Source organism: Artibeus jamaicensis, unplaced genomic scaffold (assembly GCF_021234435.1).
Source record: "Artibeus jamaicensis isolate MK-2021 breed Jamaican fruit bat unplaced genomic scaffold, CSHL_Jam_final contig_3126, whole genome shotgun sequence".
NCBI classification, from domain to species: domain Eukaryota; kingdom Metazoa; phylum Chordata; class Mammalia; order Chiroptera; family Phyllostomidae; genus Artibeus; species Artibeus jamaicensis.
The window spans coordinates 13,411,757-13,437,205 of NW_026521723.1; the positions used below are offsets into that span (position 1 = coordinate 13,411,757).

Consider the following 25,449-nt stretch of genomic DNA (forward strand, 5'->3'; position numbering starts at 1 on the left):
ACAATACCCCCAAAGTTTATGGAAACTCCTGTTTAATGGAGGAGTAAATAAGAAATTTACTTCTCAACAGAAAACAAAGAATGGTTTACAACCATAGAGGCATTGTTAGAGAAGTAAATATGTCATCGATTTTAGATAGCAGTACTACTCAGCTGGGAGCTGATCAATGAAAGTTGCATGTGTTTTCAGATGCTTCAGGATATTAAAGAAAAATCCCATTTCTCCCTCCATAAACCATTTCATCCCAGTAATTTAAAGTGTACCAAAAATCATTATCTGTTCAGCAACCAATCAGCATTCAAGAAAGTTAGATCTACCCTTCTTTTTCTGTCTTGAAACTATCTAACACACTCTTAGTTTTGTTGTAGGCATTGTACAGTTCTTCTGATTGGATATTTTATAGAAAATAAGTTTTCTTTCAGCTTTAACATTTTCTCATGGTAGCAAGTACCAGATGAGAAAACTAACATATTTCTTTGGAAAATTTAAAATACTCAATAATCATTAGAGACTTCCGCCAAGATGGAGGTTTAGCTGGATGTGCCTGCCTCCTCACACAACCAAGTTTAGGGACAACTAAATATTAGCATCACAAAACACAACCAGAACACGGAAAACTGAACTTTTCGGAAGTCCGCCAACAACAAATTCTTCAGCCTGACCGGTAAGGGGCGAAACCAGTGTCCGGTGAGGACTTACAAAGGAGGGCTCGGTCGGACCGGCGCGGAATCCGGCGCGCGAATCCAGTCACGCGGGTTCCAAACCCAGGATTGGACCTGGTGAGCTGCCGACCAGCCCACCGGGGGAGCGACACAGTGGGGAGGCGGTGGCAACGAGTTGACTGTGGTTGCCTGGTTGCGCGCGAGTGAGGGAGTGAGCGGTTGGACCAGCCCCGCGGCGGCAGCAGCGGCGGCAGCTGCAGCGGCGGCGGCGGCGGGACGCCATTTCCCGCTCTGACCACGCCCCCACATACAGCGTCACAACCCAGCGACCTGGGACTCCAAGGCGCCGCTTGTCCCACTTAAAGGGCCAGAACAGACCAAAAATGTCGCAGGCAGAACTCAAAGCCCCAGAGATAAATCTAAATGACGAAGAAATAGCAAAACTCTCACACACGCACAGTTTAAAACACTGGTCATCACCTTTCTCACAGATTTGGTGGATTACAGCCACAAATTAGAGAAACATATGGAGGCTAAATTAAAGGGAAATGAATGGAATTCCACAGGAATCCCATAGAGATGAAAAGGAAACTGGGACTCAAATCAATGCAATGGTCCAGAAGAAAGCAAATAATGGACAAGCAGAAAAGAGTCAAGGAGCAAGAATTCAAAGAAATGAGGAGAGTCTTAGGAACCTCCAGGACATCTTTAAACGCTCCAATATCCGAATTATAGGGGTACCAGAAGGGGAAAGACACAACCACCAGTGGAAAAACTATTTGAACAAATAATAAAAGAAAATTTCCCTAATCTGGCAAAGGAAATAGACTTCCAAGAAATCCAAGAAGCCCAGAGAGTACCAAAAAAGTTGGACTCAAGAAGAAACACACCAAGGCATATTATAATTACATTAGCCAAAATTAAAATGAAGGAAAGAATCCTGGAAGCAGCAAGAGCTAAGGGGACAATCTCCTACAAAGGAGTCCCCATCAGGCTGTCAGCAGATTTCTCCAAAAGAGACCTTACAGGCAAGAAGGGGCTGGAAAGAAATATTCCAAGTCATGAAATCTAAAAACCTACAACCAAGATTGCTCTACCCAGCAAAACTTTCATTTAGAACGGAAGGACAGATAAGGTGCTTCTCAGATAAGACCAAATTCAAGGAGTTCATCATCACCAAGCCCTTATTATATGAAATGTTAAAGGGACTTATCTAAGAAAAAGAAGATAAAGAAACATGAACAGTGAAAGGACAACAAACCCACAGTTATTAACAACCACACCTAAAACGAAAGCAAACTAAAAGGACAGCTAGAGCAGGAGTGGAAACATAGAAATGAAGATCTCAAGGAGGGTTAGCAACAGGGGAATGGGAGGAGGAGATGGGGGGAGAAGGTACAGAAAACAGGTAGCATAGACAGTAGATAGAAAATAGATGGGGGGGGGAGAATAGTTTGGGAAATATAGAACCTAAAGGGCTTGAGACACATGGACATAAACTAAAGGAGGGTAATGGTGGGGTTGGAGGGGCAGGGTGGAGGGAAATGGAGGGGGGAATAGAACAACTGTAACAGCATAATCAATTCAAAAAAATAAATAAATTTAATTAATTAAAAAAAATACTCAATAATCATTAGATGGGTGATGTTCATTACACCTTTATAAAGAAGTTGATGAAGTTTATTGCTGTTTCAAAGAAGAGGGAACAGGGTACAGATAATTACAAAGATATGCTCCTTCCAAGCAAAGGTAGGGTGATGAAGAATCACAATGAAAAAGACTAAGATTTTGATCCTCAGTATTCTCTATGTGATTCCATCCTCTACTGCAAACCTGGATGCTAGTGTGAGAAAGTTAATGCTAATCAATTACCAAGTATTTTCTGAACTTTATTTTTCTGAAGTTCTGTGTGGTTCCAAAGAGGCACAAGGCACAGTCTGTTCATACTGGGAGCTTTTACTAGTAAAGAAGAAAAGATATGTATTCAAATGGACAGGTTATAAGGTAGAATATGATGTGTTCAGAAAAAGGTAAAATGATTGCAGTTGGGAAAAGAGAGCTTGCTTGTGGATACAAGATCAAATAAGCCACCAGATAGAAACCACTCTACACAGAGTATGCAGGATAACTTTTTTTTTAAACTTCAGTGAGAACTTGTTCTCTCCTGCTTAAAACATTCAACTGACTTCAGCCACACATGAAACACCCACATACATCTCACCAAAAGCACAGCAAGATAAAATCCTAACATACCTACAAGGCTCTGTGTCTCTCTGCATCAACCTCTTGCTTCCCATCCCTCTTTGGTCACTAGTTTCCAGCTTATTGGCTACATACTCCAAGTCTGCCTGAAATCCTTTCTCATACTCCGTGCCCGGATAACTCCACTTGCAGAAATTTGGTGGAAAAACTAGATTATCCAGGATATAGGGCATGCACATATGGAGAAGTTAGTTTAGAAAAAAATTGTAGAAAAATCATTTAAAACAAGACTATTCCGTGTGCTGTTGTGAGAACTTGAAAGTTTTTGAGATTAGAAATGTTAGTATCAGAGCCATATTTCACAAATATCTCTAAATGATATCCAGGACAGTCTAGAATTTAGAAATGTGGAAACAAGGGATACCACTTATCTTGACAAAATATGAGAAAGAGATAACAAGGATCTAAATTAGAGAATATAAGAAAGCATTATTTACAAAAAATGTGTAACTGATTGAATGGAAGAGATAGTTGTGGATAGAGAAGTTAGAAATAACCCTGCTTTCAGAGAGATTAATTGCGCCATTATCAGAAATAAACAAATTAGAAGGAAGAAGAGGAGATGCTTCAGAGAGAAACATTAATTTTGATGTGAGTACATTAAACATGAAGTGCCTGGTAGAAAAAAATACTTTACAATGTATTTCTGGACTAGAATTCTCTTTGACTCCAAACCCCTCAAGTCCACCAAAAAAGAGGCAAGACTGGCAATGGAGACTTGGAATCAAACTATATAGATGTTACATTAAAGATGAGGTCATCCTTGCCCTGGCTGTTTTGGCTCAACTGATTGAGCACTGGCCTGTGTACCAAATGGTTGCTGATTCGATTCCCAGTCAGGGCACATGCCTGGGTCGCAGACCAGGTTCCCAGTTGGGGGCATGCAAGAAGCAACCACACATTGCTGTTTCTCTCCCTCTCTTTCTCCCTTTGTTACCCTTTGTAAAAACAAAAAAACAACAAAAATCCTTAAAAAGGTAGAAATACAATAAAAGATGAGGAAAAAGATGAGGTCATCAATGGACAAAAAAATGAAATGAATAAAGCAAGGGCAGCTCTGATGAAGCATACATAAATAAGATCATATAACCAAAGAGGTTCAAGTTGGCATAGTCTGAGAGGCAGAAAGAACACTAAGATAGGGTACAATTTCAGGAAATAAGAAAGAAAGGGATTGCAAAAAACCCCAGGGAATTATTAGTAATATGACTAAATGGAAATCAAAAAGGCTGGCATGAAAAGATTGGCACTTTAGAAAGGGAGGGGAGTGGAAGGCTATAAACACAGAGTAAGGAAAACATTAGGAAATGCTAATTTGGGCACTGAGTTCCAAGTCAGCCAGTGATAAATAGAGTTCTGGAAAGCATGAGGACACAGCTGAGGTTAGCATGATTTTGTAGGGTACTCAATAAAATGTTATGATATCCCATTTCCTAGCAACATTTAGATGAGAGGGAAAAAAGAATTATCAAAGTTATTCATGGTTAGGGACTACAGAGGTCATGTCAGATGAAACAGATTTGAATTTAGAGTGCCAGTAGAGAGGCCACTAAAATGACTATGCGCTCCAGCTTGGGTAGACAGGCAAATGAATCCAGTATGTACTTATAGCAGCATCTAAGAAATACAGAAAGAAGGGTGTTTTGTTGCCGTTGTTGTTTTGTCTTGTTTTTGTTTTGAAATCAGTATGGGGCTTAGAAATCTTATGCAGGGAATTGTGTATTCTACAACTTTATTTGAGATGGACAAGGTCCTACTTATAAGAAATCTTGATCTTGTTCCTCCTCCTCAAGACTTTGTAGGGTGTGTGTGTGTGTGTGTGTATGTGCATGTGTGTATAACATTAGCTAAAAACATTTTTTTAGAAAGAGTACATCTTTGCAAGGCATGAGAAATTAAGGCCTTATCATCTTTTGTGATAGATTACTTTATGAATTTGTTTCTACGATGAGAGAAAAGGTAGAAAAACACACAAGTGAGGGAATGATCAAGAGGTGAATAAGAAAAAAATAAAATAAAATAGAGGTAGAAGGCACCATATTTTCTCTCTGAAAATATTTCTGGATCTGTCATTTCAATAATCATGTGTTTATTATTTTAACAATTTTTAAGGTATACTTCAGTCATTGTACACATATGCAAACATTTGTAAATTAAACTTTTTCTTTTTACCTATAAAACAACATTTATAAAACTATTGTTAAAAGCTATTTTGGACTCTGTCATTCTATCTTTTGTACCAATGACTGTATGAGTACGTATGATTTGAGTGCATATTTATTATAGTTTACAAAACTGAGGTTATAGGTATATTGTTCTGTAAGCTGCCACTTTACTTAATCGTATAGTGTGAATATTTTTATATGTAATAAAATGTTTTATAAAGCATAATAGTCAATAACTGCTTAGATGTATAATTCATAGTTTTTAGTTAGAAGAAACTAAAAGCACCTCTGGCCATCTTATGTAGAAAGAACTTACTGCAACTCACATCCCTGGGAAGCCTGAAGAACCAGAGTCATGCCACAGAATCATAGAGGAGGCCCAACTGCAGGTGCATCTAAACATCAGTTGGCACAGTTTTCACCACCAACAACATGGCCCTGGATCCAGGCATTAATAATTTTTAGAGACATACAAAAAAGTTCTGCCTACCTTGGGAAAATTTTCATTTCACATTACTTGTGTTGCCACTCCATAATTAAATACTTCCATTCCATTAAAACAACAACAACCAAAATGAAAAAAACCCAAAAAACATTTTCTTTTATTCTCCCAAGTAAACTGATATCAGTTTCTGCACTCAAGTTCTCCACATTGCTGATTTAATTCATTTGTAATTGATGTTATATTTTTGAAGTTTTGTGAATGGCCATTTTAAAGTATATTTTGTGTATTTATTATAACCAAATATAAAAACTATTGATTTCACATATTTCTTCACATAACTGGACAACTTATCAAAATGTTATTAGTGCCCTATTTTTCTCATTAATGTGTAAGAGTTTTTTTTAAGATAGTAATCATTTTAGCTGGGAATATTAAGTATAGTTCCTTCACTCCCACAACTAAATCTTTTGCTTTATAATTTTCTTTTTTGAAAAAAGTGTGATTACTCAACAGATGGTTATAAATAATAAAGGAAAAATATAATTATATTTTTACTGAACAGCTACTCATGAAAATTAATACTGGATCTCTAAAAGATTTAAAAGTAGAAAATAAAGAAAAAGTCTGGAAGAACCATCAATAAATAGGTATCTTACCAGTGTAAGAATGGTTTTCTTAGTATAAAAATGAGTTAAAAAGCATAAGGAAAAAATGAATAAATTTGACTATACATATATAAATATATAAAATTAAGAGAAGTGATAAAATGACTTAAAAACAGTATATATAACAAAGTTTTAATGCCATTGATGTATGAATGGGTTCTAACAGGTCACAAGCCTTAGTGAAGCATCAATAATACAAGCATTCCCATGTAGATTCATTGCTACCGGTGGTTCCATTGCCTGAGTAGATTCTATTTGGTCCCTAGTTTCTTGTATCAATGTCTATTAATAATCCCGAGTTTGAAGCAGGTGCAAGTTTCCAAGGCCTGGATCTCATGTCCAAGCCCTAATTTTGAGAGTGTCTGAATTTTATTTCAGTTTTGACACAGTTGGTAATGTCTACATTCCAACAATCCTGAAAAAGGCAAAATTTCTGAACACTGGGAAGAGGTTTGCATGCTGGGCAGCCAATCTAATCTCTTATAATAGTATTTATTTTTATGAAATTAGTTTAACTCCCTCATTCCTCATTCTAAATATTTAGGATGTTTGCATAACTGTTTCTAAAAATAATTCTGTGACGATCATTTTGTACAAAAATCTGTACTTTCATTTGGGAGATTTTTATTTCTACACATTCATGGAAGTGAAATTACTGGGTCAAATGATAAAGTGTATTTTAAAACTTTGATAGACATCTCTATCTTTCCCTAGTAAAGTTGCCACTAATTTACACTCTAAACAGGGAGATATAAAAGTGTTAGTTTTCCTACTGACTTTCTGATTCAGGTTAGCCACATTTTGTTAACCCTTTCTCAGTATTATTGGTTTTTAAAAAAGAACAATTTATTGCCATTTTACTTTGCATTTCCTTCATTATTAGTGAGGTTTTAATAGATTTTATCAGTTTGCTATTTCCATGGGAACTTTTGTAAATTGGCACTATGCCTTCAACAAATTTTAGTCATGTTTTCTGTATTTTTTCTCTTTATTAAGCTTGTTCCCTTACATTGACTAGAACCTCCAGAATAATGTTATATTAAAAAAATGATTATGCTCTGGCTGGTATGGCTAAGTGGATTTAGAACTGGCCTGAGAACCAAAGGGTCACTGGTTCAATTCCTAGTCAGGGCACATGCCTGGGTTGTGGACCAGGTCCCTGATGGGGGCTGCATGAGAAGCACATTGATATTTCCCTACTTCTCTATCTCCCTCCCTTCTCCTCTGTCTAAAATTAAATAAATAAAATCTTTAAAAAATGATTGCTGTTATCTTTGCTTTATTCTGTTTTTTTCTATAGCACTGTTGATATCCAGTTTTTTCATGTTAAGAAAGATATCCTCCATATTTAGCTCAGGAAATTTATAAGTAATTAAAAATTAAAAAGTAGAGATTGATTAAATTATATAATATATATTTTTGTTGATTATTGGAATTATCTCACAATTTTTCTCCTTTAATTTTTTGATGAAATATATTTCTTTATATATTCCTTTATAATGGATTATGTTTGAAAATCCTGTTGATTATGCTATATTTAATATAATTTTGGATTTTATTTACTAGCTTTTAACACTGATATCTACCTTAACTATTATTATATCTGTATTACTTTTGTTTTGAAATAATTTCAAGTTTATAGAAAAAATTGTGATAATAATACAAAGAACTCCCATATACTCTTTACCTAGAGTATAAGTCAAGTTTTGCTAATTGTCCCAATATCTTTTCTAGGAAATGGTCCATTGTAAGATTATGTATTACACCCAGTTACCAAGTCAATCTGGGACAGTTCCTTTGTCTCTCCTGATTTTCATGACCTTGACATTTATAACATTAACAGGCCAATCAATCTTCCTATAGAATGTCCTCCCAGTTGGGTATACCCAGTGTCTTCTTATGATTAGACTTAGGTTTTGATAGAAATATTACAGAAGTGATGCTGTTTTCTGCTTATTGCATCTTATCATTTGGCACATGATGCCAATTTGTCCAATCACTTGCAGTATGAACTTTGAATGGTGTCAACTAGATTTATTTATTTTTGTACTTTTTATTTTTTCCTGTTGGTACTTAATAAATAGTTTTTAGGGAGTTACTTTGAGATTATGTAAAAATCTAAGTATTTTATTTTCACCACCTCATTTCATAACCCACTGATGTTTTTTTGCCTGGGTTAATTATTTCTGCAGCGGTTTCCAGGTGATAATTTTCAAATTCCATCATTCCTTCTACATTGATTAGTTGGCATTTTATTACAAGAAAGTTATATTTTCACTTTAAATAACCATTGCTTAAGTTATACCAGTATTATACTATATTGCTTTCATGTATTTCAATACCCAAGTTGTCCCAGAATTGGCCAGTGAAGTCCCTTTCAAGCTGGCTTCTGTGTACTGTTGAAATGCCTCATTTTGTTTGAGGAATTCCTTACTTTCTGACAAAAACAGATGCTTGAAACTCATATTGCTTTTTCCTTGCCCCAGCCCTGGAATAATTTGTTTTTCAAACTAGGCTGGCTTATTTTAGTAAAGAGTGATATTTTATTTTATTTTTTTAAGTTTTTTTAGTTGTTTTTAGAGAGGGGGGAAAGAGAAAGAAGGGGAGAGAAACATCAATGTGTGGTTGCCTCTTGTGTGTCCCCAGCGGGGGATTTGGCCTTAACCCAGACATGAGCCCTGATTGGAAATTGAACCAGCAACCCTTTGGTTCACAGGCTGGCACTCAATCCACTGAGCCACAGTAGCCAGGGTTAAAGAGTGATATTCTAAAATCAACATCTATATGCTAGAAGTGCTCATTTCTACAAGCTTGTAAGTATTCCAAGTCCCTCTCAATGGGGAAAGCTAGGAAATAGGAACATATATTTACATCTATCTATCTACTAATCACTGTCTAGCTATCTTCAATTAAAACTCATGAATAAACACAAATAACTTTGATTTCAGATTTCAATCTACTAGTGAACAACACAAGGCTCACTTTAACTTTCCCCCTTTCCATATTTGTATTTTCTTAATAGTGAAAACTGGTTATCATTATCTTCAATATATTAAATGACCTTTCTCAAGTACCTTCAATGTAGCCAATGTCCTAAACCTTCATGATTGACTTCCCATACAGATGCCTCTCTTTTATGGACCCTGTGCCCTGTAAGGGTCACACCCCACTCCAAAAACTACCTTGCGTAGGTCCTATCACAGGTTGGGTTCCTTTCCCACTACACTTCAGCTTGCCTAATAGCTTTTTGACTGAAAAAAGGAAAGGAGCCTTATATGTTTTGTGTACTTTGTCACCGAGACAGAAGTAGGACTGGACAAATTATAAAGGCAACCTAAATCATCTCATTGTCGAAAATAAACGTTACCCATTTATAACAAAATGAAAACAATAAAAGCACATACATATTAAAAACATCAATATATATACCATATTTTTTGACTTTTAAATACAAGTTTTTTAGAGTTGCCTTTAGCCCTGACTGATGTGGCTCATTTGTCTGGTCATCATTCCACAAAGTGAAAAATCACCAGTTTGATACCTGGTCAGGGAACATGCCTGGGTTGTGGGTTCAGTCCCCAGTTGGAGAGCACAGGAGAGGCAAATGATTGATTTTTCTCTCTCGCATTGATGTTTTACTCTCACACTGATGTTTCTCTCCCTCTCTCCCTCCCTTCCCCTCTCTCTAAAAACAAACAAATACAATCTCTTTAAAAAGCTGCCTTTAATATTTTTAAGAGTACACATTTTTGTTTTCAGCTGTTTTGGGTAATATATAGAAAACATAAATGCTACAGCTGTTGATGATGTATGGTGACTTAAGGTACTATTTAAATTTTTTGAAAGAGTCACTATCCTTATCTTCATAGGTAAAATCTTTATGTAAAAACCTCACACATTTGTGAGTAGCCACATATGTTAGTATGTAAATATGAGTAAAAATAACTTTTGATGCAGACTAGATAACTACCTAGGAGGTGCAGATTCAGTATAAAATAAATCTCCACCCCAAATTCTCTCTAATCACTGTCAAAATTCAAATGATAAAATTCAAGATTTGAATAGTACTGAACATTTATAAGTCTATATTTTCAAGTAGCTTTCTTCATTTCATGGAGTTTGGGTTTTACTCTGAGCCAAAATAATTTAATCTTTCTTCCCTATTTTTTCTCATCTTCAAGAAGTATAAATGCAGGTTAGAGTAGAAAGTATGTAGATGTAAATAGTTAATTTATTAACTAAAAGATGGACTGCATATATATATGAATACCTTGGAGACAGTTATTAATTATGGGTGAATGAGCTCGATTTAGATAAAATGTTTCTTATCGAGGAAAGGTCAGATTAAAACTGCATGAGGTAATGCTCCTAAATAATTCAGTCCCAAAGTTTCACTTCTTGCTATTACATTAACTCCGTGATTGCTGATACGAACAGTGATGTCTTTAAAGTCTGAACCTGACCTATTAACAGCTAATCAAGGGGATATTGTGTGAAAAATTAAGCTGAAGAGTAGAAAAATTAGTAAACTTCAGCATGTAAAATCCAAATGAGAATTCCAGTTAATCATTAAGATTCTCCATAATCAACAGAATTAACCTTAAGATAAAATCTAACTAAAACTTTCAAATACTTTATTAGAATGCTTTAAAAATGTAGAGCTCCAGGCTAAGTTCAATTAGAATGCAGTGGCAAACTTTTTGCATGAAATTTTGTAGACAAGGCTAACTTATTGGAAAAATAATCAATGCAACACAGAAATTAAGGAAGGAAGAAGAAGGATGGAAGGTAAAGGAGAACCAAGAAGGTAATAAAGGAAGGGCAGAGGAGAGAAAGAGAAAGGACACCTACTTAGAGTATTGGGTGATAGATTTGGTGAAAATTAGGAGTGTTTCATAAAATTGTTAGATGCTTCTAAGAATTTAAATCTTATAAACAATAAGTCCTAGATGAATATTCATTTAAAAAAAATTAGGCCCTGGCTGGTGTAGCTCAGTGGATTGAGCACGGGCCTGCGAACCAGACAATCGCGGTTCAATTCCCAGTCAGGGCACATGCCTGGGTTGCAGGCTGGTTCCCTGCAGGCCAGTTCCCAGCAGGGGATGCATGAAAGGCAACCATACATTGATGTTTCTCTCCCTCTCTCCTTCCCTTCCCCTCTAAAGATAAATAAATAAAATCTTTTAAAAAATTAAATAATATTTGAGTTTTCAATTATCAACTTAGAAGGAAATCTACTGACATTACAATCTACTGTCATTATCAATATTCTGTCAGGCAACATAAGTAAGATACATGAATTATGGCTTTTTAAGTGTGGGGGTGGGAAAACAAACAGCAAACATGTTTAGTCTCAGAATGAGTCCCATTTTTGTTTTTTTCTCATAATTATATTGATTTAATTAAGGTGATTATTCAATAATTTTTTTACAAATAATGGATTCTCATAATCTATGTATGTGATTTGAGTCATAGTGCTGAGGAAAATTGTTGAAATTCTAGTTAATACTGTAACCTAGCAGACAGGGGTCTGTCTGCATGGCATCTTGGTGAATGGCCCAACAATTAATTCTGGAAGGAACAGGGTTTTATTTGCAATATTTCAACCTTGGGGGGACTCAGAGCACTTAAGTTCAGAGTCCTCTTTTCCCACAAGACCCAGTAATTCCCTTGTTCCCCAAAGAACATGAGCCAAAACTAACCCCAATAGTTTCCCATCTCCTTATCTTAAGCTGGCTGCACATAGAGTCCTCCAGTCTCTTTGGAAGGTACCAATGTTGCCATCCTCATGCAGCAGCTCTCTCCTTTAGGATCTGGGGTATGATATCATCAGCCTCTGCACTATAGTCCAAGAATACATGTGCTGCAGTGCACTGGATCATGATGAATTCCAGGAAAGACATAAGTCCCAAGAGTCCAGATAAAGCCCACGTTTGCATGGCAGCAGGTCAGTGCTTTGCAAGGCAGGATCCTTGGTGGCTTTGGAGTCTACTAGAACAAGCATGATCAGAGCAGCAACATGCCATTCTTGCCCTTGCTGTACCAGGCCACATGACTAAATAGTCCCTACAAACTGCATAGCTGCTACTTCACTACAGACAATTCCTTCACTACAATCTACATCATGGCTTTTCCTCCTTACTCTTTCTCATATGGCTCCTATCTCCATTCTGGCAGCATGGCTTTCCTTCATGGCTGCCTGCCCTTAGTTTAAATTCTGACCCAGAGCCTCCTGCATAACCTCATCCCAACTCCTCCCCAAATGAGCTACATTTGCCAGTTTCCTATATAGTTTGCATCCTGTCTGCTGTCATCCCCAGTCAGGGAAAGAGCAACTCAGTGATCCAGGTGGATCTCCCCCCAACCAACTACATCTCAAGTTAGTATTTATCCTGAAAGTCACACCCACCTTGCCCTGGGGCAGTGGCACAGCTATTATTTTTCCTTTGTTATAAAAAGTATCTTAAGCCTTATTGTCTGCTCCCCTCATCCCCCAACACTAACCGTAGGCTGTGGGGACCTTGGGAATCCCTTGCTCAACACCTAATGACAATTCCCTCTTTTTTGACTTTGGACCCTTTACAATCTTATAAAGGACAATGGATGAAGGTCTTGTGAGCTCCTGAAGCTACTTCCTGCTGGCCATGACCATCGTCCTACCGACCCCTAGGTCCAGGAATTTCTAACAGAGTGTGGGTTTGGAGCAGAGAGTGGCCTTCACACGTGGGTAAGGACCTTGCAGAGTCCAGGTCAGTTCGGACTCTTTGGGGAGCAGCATGCTCAGTATCCGATGGCTGGCACTCCTGGACATGTTGGCTTCCTTGTATTCTGGGGGTAACAGATTTGGCAACAGGGTTAGAAGTCACAATTGAAACCCTAACCACTAAATGACAAAGACAGGGACTGAATCTTTAATGTCCTATATAAAAAAAAAGAGTGGGTTCCCTGGAAGAAGATGTGAAAGTCATGTCACTCACACCAGTCCAAAGCCATTTTGTCCATCTTCCTAGTTGGTTCCTGGGAATTTATGCCCAGGAACAAGAGGCCTTGGGCAGAGACCAAATTCCACACAGGAGTCTCCCTTCTCAGAAAATCAAGCTTCACCATGCCCAGTCCTCGGGTGCCTTCCACATGACCACTAATTGCTGAGCTCCCTTAACAGTGGCCAACAGGTACACCTTCCTTCAGGTAAGCCACTCTTTTCCTAATGTGAGACATTGAAAAGAATCAGTCCCTGCCTTTGACATTTTAGTAGTTATGGTTTCAATTATGCCTTTTAACCCTCTTGTCAAACTTGTTGTCCCCAGAACATGACAAGGATGCCAACATGTCCCAGAGTGCCAGTCCTTGGACACCGAGCATACTGCTTTCTGGGGACAACCAACTGACCTAGATTCTGCAAGGTGCTTCCCCACATGTGAAGGCTACACATCCCCACTTTGTAGGGATCCCTGGACCCAGGAGTAGACAGGACGATGATCATGGCCAGCAGGAAGTAGCTCCAGAAGATAATGAGACCTTTACTCATTGTCCTTTATAAGATTATAAAGGGTCCAAAGTCAAAAGGGGGGATTGTAATGGGGGTACATAGCAAGGGCTTCCTGGGAAAATAAGAGACAAACCCCACAGGGAAGCAGATGATACAGGTCAAGATACTTTAATAACAAAGGCAAGATCATAGTTGTGCTACTGCCTTGGGGCAAGGTAGGTGTGACTTTCAGGATATATCCTGACTCATGATGTAGCCAAGGAAGGGCAGTAGTCCCCCTGTATCCCTGAGTCACTCTTTCCCTGAATGAGAATGGCAGAAGAGAATATGTAAACTATATAGAAAACTGGCAAATGTAGCTCACAGTGGGAGGAGTCAGAGGTGAGGTCATGCAGGACGCTCTGGGTCAGGATTTAAACAAAGCACCGGCAGACATAAGGGATAGAGGCATCATGAAGGGGTGTATAAGAGCAATGTTGCCAGTAGTGAGATAGGAGCCATGAGACAGGGCTGTAGGAGCTAGTCCACAATGGGCTAGTAAAAAAGCAGCCATGCTCCTTTGATCATGCCTACTCTAACAGACACCAAAGCTACCAAGGATCCTGCCCTGCAAGATGCTGACTTGCTGCCATCCAAACCCAGACTTTATCTGGACTCAGGACTTACATCATTCCTGGACTTCACCATGATCCAGTGCACCACAGCTTATGTATTCTTGGACTATAACATGGAGGCTGATGACAACGTACCCTGGATCCTGAAGGAAAGAGCTGCCGTGAGACTGTTCACACAACCAGTTTAAGATAAGGAATGAGGAACTACTGGGGCTTTTGGCATATAGTCTTTTGGGGAACATGGGAAATGCTAGTTCTTGTGGAAAAGGTTGGAATATTATAAATAAAAACCTATTCCTTCCAGCATTAATTGTTGGGTCATTTGCCAAGATGCCATGTGGATGGCCCCCTGTCTGCTTGGTTACAATATTATAGTGAAATTTAAATATAAACTTAGAAATACATTTCTGTTTTTTTAAACTATCCCCAATTATAGAATATGCATATTAGGGCATTTCCAAAATAATTTTAGCCAAATCAAAGTAGTGCAAAAAGAGAGCAAAAGACTCAACATTGAAATGACCACTCTTCTACGGGTACTAAACATTTGGCATAATATAATAAATAAATTGAAAATATGATAAATCCTGTAAGGTATATTGAATGAGATATTTAAATAAAATTTTACATCTTTAAAATATTGTTGCATCACCATTTCCTTTGTATCACATACATATGGAAAGTCTTAATGTCACAGTTTAAAAGTCTTATTTTTGGAGCCACTATTTCCACTATTTCTTTGGGCTCAAGAATATGAGTTTAACCTACGTTTTTGATAAGTACACAGATATATTTTATTTTATTTTATTTTTCTATTACAAAGCTTTAGTACATGTTCCTCAGAATTTTAGATATGATGTGATACCACATCATACAGAAAAATAAAAAAGCAGGCAACAGGAAATTCCTTTCATTGATTGTTTAGATTTCTAAAACAGTAGTTCCTGGTTCTTCACATGTATCTAGCTGATCACCTGAAGAACATAATGTATTTGCACATTTTGACCACATCCCCAGAAATTCTGAATTTGCATTTTGACAAGCCTAATAAACCCAAATGTTGACTTGTTGCAGGTTATGTAAGGACTACATAAAGAGAAAGAGGGCCTTTAAAAAATTCCTGACAAACAAAAGTCCTGGACTGAATGGCTTCACAGGTAAATTTTACCAAACATTCAAAGAACTCAGACCTCTTTTTCTCCACCTATCCCAAAAAATTCAAGAGGAGTAAAGACCCCCAATCATATTTTACAAAGCCAGCGTTACCCTAATTCTAGAACCAGATAAAGATACTACAAAAAAGAGAAAGTTATAGACCAATATCCCTGATGAACATAAATGGTAAAGTCTCCTAGGATATCAGCAAACCTGTTCCACTGATACATTAAAAAATCACACACCATGACCAAATGGGATTTATCCCAGTGACACAAGGTTGATACAATATTCACAGAGCAATAAGAATGGTACACCAGATAACCACAATGAAGAAAAAACTTAATGCCCATATCAGTAGGTGCAGAAAAAAAATTTGATAAAATCCAGCACCTATTCATGACAAAATCTCTTAGCAAATTAGGAATAGACAAATACCTCAATATAATAAAGGCCATATATTCCAAACCAACAGTCAATATTATGCTCAATGGGTAGAGTATAAGTGTTTCCCTTAAGACCAAGAACTAAACACGGATGTCCACTTTCGCCATTCTTATTCAACATAGCACTGGAAGTCCTAGGCACAGTAATCAGACAAGAAGAAGAAATAAAAGGCATCCAAATTGGGAAGGAAAAAATAAAACTGTCATTGTTTGCAGATGACAAGATATTATACATTAGAGAACCCTAAAGATTTCACCAAGAAACTGCTAGAACTGATAAATAAATTCAGTAAAGTAATAGGATACAGAATAAATGTCCAGATATCAGTTGCAATTTTATACACCAGTAATGATCTATCAGAAAGGAAAACTAAGAAAATAATCCCATTTACTACTGCATCAAAAGATAAATAAAAACCTAGAAATAATTTAACTGAGTATGTAAAAGACTTGGAAAATTATAAGATAATGAAGAGAGAAATTGAAGAATATACAAATAAGTGGAAGCATATACTGTCTTCATGGATAGAAAGAGTTAACATCATTAAAATGTCCATACTACCCAAAGCAATCTATAGAGTCAATGCAATTCCTCTGAAGACACCAATGGCATGTATCAGAGAACTAGAACAAATATTCCAAAAATTTATACAGAACCACAAAAGACTGAATAGCCACAGAAATCTGGAGAAAGAAGATCAAGTTTTGAAGAATTGTGCTACCTAATATCAAACTCTTCTACAAGGCTATAATAATCAAAACAATATGGCACTATGATAAAAACCGACATGTAGATCAGTAGAAAAGAATGGAGGACCCAGGAATAAACCTATGCCTTTATGATCAATTAGTGTTTGAGAGAGAAGGCAAGAACTTACAATGGGGTAATGATAGTCTATTCAATAAATAGTGTTGGGAAAATTGGATAGATACATACAAAAAATAAAACTAGATCACCCTCTTACACCACACACAAGAATAAATTAAAAATGAATTAAAGACTTAATTATGAGACTCAAAATCATAAAAAAAACCCTAGAAAAAACATAGGCAGTAAAATTTCAGACATTTTGTAGCAATTTTTCTGGATATAGCTCCTCAGGCAAAGGAAATAAAAGAGGAAATAAACACATGGGAATAAAAAGTATTCGTACTTCAAAGTAAGCATCAACAATGTGAAATGACAACCCACTGCATGGGAGAACATATTTTCCAATAATACATCTGATAAGGGCTAGTAACCAAAATTTATAAATAACGTATACAGCTCAACATCAAGAAAAATCAAATAATTCAATTCAAATATGGGCAAACAAGTTTAATAGACACTTCTTCAAAGAGGACATACAGATAGGTGATAGACATATAAAAATGCTAATGTTACTAATTATTAGAGAAATGCAAATTAAAACCACAATGAGTTAATCACCTCACCCCTGTGAGAATGGCTATCATCAATAAATCAACAAATAACAAGTATTGGAGAGGATAGAAGAGAGAACCTTTTTGCACTGTTGGTGGGAATGCAGATTGGAGCAACCACTGTGGAAAGCAGTACAGAGTTATCGAAAATATTAAAAATAAGCCCTGGCTAGTGTGGCTCAGTGGATTGAGTGCCAGCCTGCAAACCAAAAATAGTACTGCCTTATCACCTAGCAATTTCATTTCTGGGAATATATCCAAAGAAACCTGAAACACTAATTCAAACAAATATATGTTCATCACAGCTTTATTTACACTAGCTAAGATTTGGAAGCAGACCAAGTACCCACCAATATGAGTTGATTTAAAAAGCTGTGGTATATTTACACAAAGGAATACAACTTGGCTGTAACAAAGAAGGAAATCTTACCTTTTCCAATAGCATGTATGAACCTGGATAACATTAAGCTAAATGAAATAAGATAGTCAGAGAAAGAGAAGTATCACTTTATTTTACTTATACATAGAACCTAATAAAAATAAACTAACAAACAAAATAGAAACAGACTCATAGAGAATTGACTGACAACTGTCAGAGATGAGGGTGTTTCAGATGGCTGGGTGAAAAAAGTGAAGTGATTAAGAAAAAAAAAAGACTCAGAGACACAGACAGCAGTATGATGATTACCAGAGGGACAGTGTGGGTAGGGGAGATATAGAAGAAAGTAAAGGAGGAATAAATGGTAATGGAAGGAGACTTGACTTTGGGTGGTGAACACACAATATAATATACAGATAATGTATTATAGAATTGTACACCTGAAGCCCATATAATTACATTAAGCAATGTCACCCCAATAAATTCAATAATTTTTTTTTTTAAATAGAGACTTTGGTTTGATCACAAGTGCTTCCATCTCTGGCATGATTAGAGAAAAAAGGAAATCATAGAAATGTGTAACCTTTGAAAAACAATTGGAATTATTTACAGGATCAAATGTCTATTTCATTAGAGTTAATGATGATGTTTTCTTAATCTCTGATCTAACAATCTGTAAAGAAAATAGTATAGAAACTGAAATATATGGCTTTAGAGTTGGTTCCACAATTTATTATTTCAAATGTATGTTAATATTTGAAAAGTCTTGCCTTTCAATGATGTAACATGTAATACTACTGATCACAAGGGATCCCAAAGGTCATTATGAATTTATATATTTGCTGGTGAAAAACTTTCACCTGTGTAACAGATGAGGAAGATGTGTGGAAGGCATGGAGCTAAAGATTGAGTTTAGAAAACCATTCAGGAAATTTATTTCAGCAGAGGATATTTGCATGTAATGTCACTTATAACCTGATATAAACTTTCTTTGTGAAAAATAATCATTGAAGTACAGAGAAAATACTGGAGATGTTGTAAAGTCACCAACATGGTGAGAGTGTATATAAAAGGAAAGAAAGATGCACCAGGGGAAATGGAATGCAGGCAAAATGTGAGGAAGCACAAACACTTGAAAATTTATGAAGATTTTTTTATATCTAGAGCAGTTTTTATGTTTCAACCACTTTTTTTCAGCTTTGATACTTGTAAATGGACAGTTTGGAAAGAGAAGATTTTCTCCCCATAGGACTTAGCTAGGTAAGAAGTCTTGGAAGCCACAAGTTGTTACTATGAAAATTAAAATATTTATCAGTCTACCTGTTATCTGTCTCATGTCCAACAAAATTTATTTTAGAAGTATTTAAATACTTCTAAAAGGTGTAGCACCATCTGAAATCAAATAAAATTATGCATAATTACTTCTCCAGATGCTTTTAAGGCACCCAAGTTTTTTAAAACACTGGTTCTCAAAATGTGATCCCTGCACCAGGGGCATTATCTAGGAACTTGTTAGAAATGATCAAACCCCACTCCAAAACCACTTAATAAGAAATTGTTGAGAGGTTTCACCAATCTAAAAGTTAATGTCTATGTTTTGCTGATGTGTATAGTATGTTCTCCTCAAACATCCTTAATAAATATAGCTAAGAACTTAAAAGTTATGCTGGTCTAAAAAGTTTTTAGAATCCTAAAGAAATAATGTTAAAGACTAGATGCTAAGAAAAAGAACTAAAGAAAATAAACTGGAGTGACACAAAATAAAATTTGAAAGAGCCAACCACAAGGCTAATAGGCAAGGGTAACAGCTGTTAGACACTGGGTATCGCCCCCCAGGACCAAAGTGAGCCTTATGAGAGACACTGTAGCAGCAGCAACAAAGTGTCATAGTAGCTGTAGTCATCACTGTCCTCATCATCATCATCATGATCTACTGGCTAAGAACACATGATCTCCAAACACCAGGCTAGGGACATACATAGATCATCCCATTTAATTCTTATAGTAAATTTAGAGGATTTAAAATTTTAACTTTACCTGTGTTTTACATATGACAAAATTGAGCCTTAGAGAAATGAAGCCATTTACCCCAAAATTAATTTTAGCAGCAAGAAGCAAAACTGAGATTCAGGAGTTCTGGCCAAGATGGAGGCATGGCTAGATATACTGCCTCCTCACACAACCAAAAGAAGGACAGTAACAAATTTAAAAACAATAAACAACCAGAACTGCCAGAAAATCAAATTGTATGGCAGTCCGATAACCAAGGAGTTAAAGAAGAAACATCCATCCAGATTGGTAGGGGGAGCAGAGACAGGCAGCCAGGGAAGAGAGGATGTGTGGCAAGAAAGCAGCTGGAGGAGCAGGAAAAGCAGTGGCTGGCAGACTGGGTGGTCTCACATTTGCATGCAGGTAAACCTAGAGGAAGAAGTGGGGAGAGACACAGACTGCACAATGCAGGGTTCCAACACAGGAAAAGAAAGCCTCTAAACTTTTGGCTGAGAAAACCGTGGGTTGAAGCAAAGGGAGAAATTCCTACCCTCACAGGAGAGTTAACTGGAGAGACCCACAGGGTCCTAGAACATACAGAAACCTACCTACCTGGGAATCAGCAACAGAAGGCTCCAATTTGCCTGTGGGTAGCCGGGGAAGTGACTGTTAGCCAACTGAGAGCTGAGCAAGTGGCACTGTTCTCTCTCTGATTCCTTCTCCACATACAACACCACCACAAGGCAGCCACATGGATTGCTCCAACCTGGCAAATACCTAAGGCTTCACCCCTTACAACATAACAGGAGCTCTGAGACAAAGAAATATGGCCCAAATGAAAAAATAAATAAAAACTCCAGAAAAAGAACTTAGTGACAAAGAGATAGAAAACCTATTAGATGCAAAGTTCAAAACACTGGTAATCAGGAAGTTCATAGAAATGGTTGAGTATCATCGCAAAATAGAGGAAAAAGTGAAGGCTATGCAAAGTGAAATAAAGAAAAATGTACAGGGAACCAACAGTGAAGGGACGCAAACTGGGACTCAAAGCAATGATATGGAACAGAAAAAAGAAATAAACAATCAACCAGAACAGAATGAAAAAACAAGAATTCAAAAATATGAGGAGAGGCTTAGGAACCTCCAGGACAACTTTAAATGTTTCAACATCTGAATCATCGGGATGCCAGAAGGAGAAGAGTAAGAGCAAGAAATTAAAAACTTATTTGAAAAAATAATGAAGAAAAAATTCCCCAATCTGGCAAAGGAAATAGACTTCCAGGAAGTCCAGGAAGCTCAGAGAGCCCCTAAAAAGTTGGACCCAAGGAAGCACACACAAAGGCACACCATAATTATATTACCCAAGATTAAAGATAAGGAGAGAATCTTAAAAGCAGCAAGACAAAAGAAGAAAGTTATCTACAAAGAAATTTCCATAAGACTGTCAGCTGATTTCTCAAAAGAAACCTTGCAGGCGAGAAGGGGCTGGAAAGGAGTATTCAAAGTAATGAAAGGCAAGGACCTATATCCAAGAGTACTCTATCCAGCAAAGCTATCATTTAGAATGGAAGGGCAGATGAAGTGTATCACAATAAGGTCAAATTTAAGGAGTTCATCATCACCAAGCCCTTATTAAATGAAATGTTAAAGGGATTTATCTAAGAAAAGGAAAATCAAACCTATGAATAGTGAAATGACAATGAACTCACAACTATCAACAACTGAACCTAAAAAACAGAACCAAAAATAAAAACAAACTAAGCGAACAACTAAAACAGGAACAGAATCACAGAAATGGAGGTCATATGGAGGGTTACCAGTAGAGAGAAGGAAGGAGGAGAATGGTGGGGAAGGTACAGGAAATGAGAAGCATAAATGGTAATCACAAAATAGACAAAGGGAGGGTAAGAATAATATAGAAAATGGAGGAGACAAAAAACTTGTATTTATGACCCATGGACATGAACTAAAAGGGGGAGCGCTGGTAAGAAAGGGGTACAGGATGAGGGGGAATAAAGGGGAGAAAAAGTAGGACAACTGTAATAGCATAATCAATTAAACGTACTTAAAAATCAAAATCAAAATCAAAAGAGAAGTAAAAATGAGATTCAAACAGGCAGTGTGAATTCAAAGCCCACCTTTGAACTGCTATTCTTTTGTGATATTTCATAACCTCTTTGAGCAAAGTTTGGCCTCAAAGGGTGAGCAAGGAAAAATATACAGTATTTATTTAACAACTGTTTAAATTGGATTCGCAGAAACCAGGGAGAGTGAGCAAGACAGAACTTGCAAAAACCTTAAGACACTCATATTCTGAAGGAAAATGCTGTGGGATTGGAAGAAAGGATGCCAGCCCTATCTAGAAGCAGAATTTTTCAAGTGGGAAACAATGTAGAGCAGAGGCAAGGAGTAGGAAGTAGTGTGAATGAACAGCATATAGTGATGGAACCTGTGTCATAATCACAAAAGTGAATGAACTAAAAGGAATTGATTCAGCAATCTGCTGCTAATGATCAAATGCCAACATCCATATAACTGCCCCCCCCCTAAAATCCCCTTTTATGACTCAGGCTCAAGGAAGAGACAATTCTTTCTTCATCTCCTTTACAAATACAGGTTTTCTTGCTCATTTTCTCTTTCAAAAATATGATTAAGATAAAATTTCAATAACATCTCGAATCAAACAGATATAGGATTGAAACCCTTTCTCAGTAAACAGGGGAGAAGGCCTTGAGTAAGCTCCAAATTGTCTCTGAACTTTAAAATTTTGCATATTTTAAATAAAGTTATTAAAATTTACTTAAATGATAATATTATTAGAATTAAATGAGACAAGCAATAAATGGTGCCTGGCACTTAGTAGGTTTACCTCCATCCATTAATATTAAGTTAAATTTAACAATATAATATTAAGTTAAATATAAGTTAATTTCACTTGTGTTGATACGGCATGGAGCTGTGCACAGTGTAATCTGACCTAGTTCTAGATTTAACCTTCTTGGGATGATCGTGTTAGTAGCTAAAAAGTGTACAGATGAGTAAGAAAGAAGGGAAAGATTATTGAACATTTGGCAGGAAGAGCTTAGACTTAAATATAAATGTGGTAGTTCTTAAAGTAATAATAAAAATTATCCATTCTAGTAGGAAGTAGTTCAGATTTGATTCCAAGTTGGTTTGGCTCCAAACTACTTCGAGAACTTTCTGTGTGATCTTGAACAGGTAAACTCCATTTAATGAACTTTTGTTTCCTGATCTAGAAACCATGAAATATAATACTTAGATTGTCCAATTTTACTCAGTATGGGACAATACATGGTTTCTAGTGAGGTCTCTGGAGACTTTTCAATGACATTGAAAGCTGTGAAAGTACAAATATTGTGTATCAATCTCATTATATAACGTGGAGCTGGTCATTAGATAAAATCTGTTTTAAATAATCTTAAGTAAACTAGTTCTCTCCCTTCCTTCTGATATCAAATGAGGTAGAACTTCTTTGATTATGAGGTGCGTGTGTGTGTGTGAGAGAGAGAATATGGGCATTTGTTTTGCGGGAAATACTAAATTAACCTATTCACATATTTATAATTCTCTAGTTACGCTTAAACATTTTAAATAGGCTGCTTGAGACCCAAGCCCTGGCATCTCTTGCGATTGGCTCTCAAGTACTGTCTACTAAAGCAAAAGAAAAACATTCTATGCTTTGAATGTGATAGGAACTTCACAAGTCAGTAGACATTCCTTTTAAAAGCAATAAAATGAAGTTGTCAGCCATTGCAAATGGACCAGGATGGAGGTCACATGACTAAACCACCCCTGCAGCAGGCGGCCTCTGATGTATTTTACTACAGTTTCAACCTATTAATCAGAGGAGCTGGAAGAGCAATAATTTAAATGCTGCAATAATCAATTCCATACACATTAATAGAAGCTACAGTCAAACTTTGTCACACCACTGACTGCACTGGAATCTTGACAGGAGCCCTAAGGCCATGCCTAATTTGCATTAAATTTACATAAAATCATAAATCAAGGGTACATGAACACAACCCTAATATTTGTTAGTGCTTAGATCTTGTTAGGTGGATTGAAACTGCTGGTGGTTTGAATTCGCTTACAATAAAATTGTGCAGCTGATCAGTTTTGTTCTCATTCTGCAATTATGGGGAAAGGGACCCAAGAGAGCTATAGTTTGGGGGCATGTGTGTGTGCCATTTAGCATTTTCATCTTATAAAATCATGACTCAGATGTGCCCGTGGAAACCCAAGTCTAGAAACACATTGTCCCCAATGACTTTGCAGATCCTTGTCACTGGATTTGCTCACAAATAACTTGCCATTAGATGGAGCCACAAACTACATAGAAAGCTGGTCAGTCAGCTGAGAGGACATCAAGGCCTCTGGTAATTTTTATTTTTCCAAACAACATTTACTATCATAAAAACAGATAATTAGTGATATTCTTTAGGCTCAGTGTAACAAGAGTCCAGACCTTGGGGTGTTCTAGAATATAGGATAATAGGCCTGGCTGGGGGAAGGGACACATGGAACAGGGCCACCGAGAGTTATTTTTCAGGCCAGCTTCATATGTGATATGCAAAAATGGTTATTTTGTATATCAATAACAACAAACTAGTCTTCCAGCCTAAATGGAGCCAGAAGGTATGCATAGCTTTGATCCATGATGTAACTGGGAGACAGCTCCTCTTGGTTACAGTGCCTGTGTGAGAGAGCCTGGACATGGTTTGCTCCATGCCCTGGGGCCATGCCTGCCCAGACTTATTATGGCAGCCCAGAAAGGCTGAAGACTGCGGAAGTGCTGGCAGGTGTAGCCCATTATGAGAAGAGCTGGAAGTGGGGTTATGGAGGAGGTTCCAGGCTGGGATTTAAGACTAAAGTCGGTCTGCCACCAGAGAAGGGGAGGACAATATGAGACCATGCAAAAAGGAAAGGGGTGAAAGGACGCTCAATGGTGAGCCATGAGAAGGTGACACATGGTTTTGGATTAAGAAGTGGAGATGGCGGTGGCAACACAGATGATGGTGCTGGGGACTGTGGGAGGCCTGCCCAATTGAGCATGGATTACTGGGAGGAACTGGGAGTTTAGCTGAGCTGCAGACTTCTATTTCTTTTCCTGAGATACAGTACCACTGACTGGCCTAACTGGGCAAAGCAGGGAGGCAGTACTGTGTGTGTGTTGGTGGGTGTTTTAAAGGAACTTTGGGATTTTTAATGGATACATTCTGCCATTACCCTAAACCTGTATAACATTTAAATAAATAGTTCCTTTCATTTTCACCAAATTCTAGCATTGAGAGCTATAATTCCTAACACCAGGCAGTAGGCAATGAACTCACAGTGACAGAAAGACCCTGGGGGAGGGGGCTTGTTTGGATAACAGTACATGGGTGCCCCCACGGGTCCATTCTGCAACATCAGGGCAGGTTAAAAATCAAACCTTCAGCAAAGTATCCAGTATTCGGCAGTGTGATAAAGTGGACTTGACATGGTTTTAAGCATTTTGTGTGTTCTTGTGCTCCTGTTTCAACTTACTCCAACAGCTATGGTTTCACACTCAGGGCTAGGAGAAGACATTCTCACCACGGGTACTGACTCGCAGTGGCAAAACTCAAGTCTCTACATTCCCCTTAGTCCTCTCAAAACAAATTTAGTCTGTTCTTTTGGAGAGAAAACAGATACTTAAGTGCCATGATGTATTTCAAAGTCTTTCTTTTTATTTCCAGAAAGGATTATGCAAG

General features: G+C 37.2%; 1 protein-coding gene across 2 annotated transcripts in view; it reads right to left on the reverse strand.

Moving 5' to 3' along the window:
* LSAMP (limbic system associated membrane protein) overlaps positions 1-25,449 on the reverse strand; it is a 637,805-nt gene that overhangs the window by 285,645 nt on the left and 326,711 nt on the right. The window lies entirely within an intron of this gene.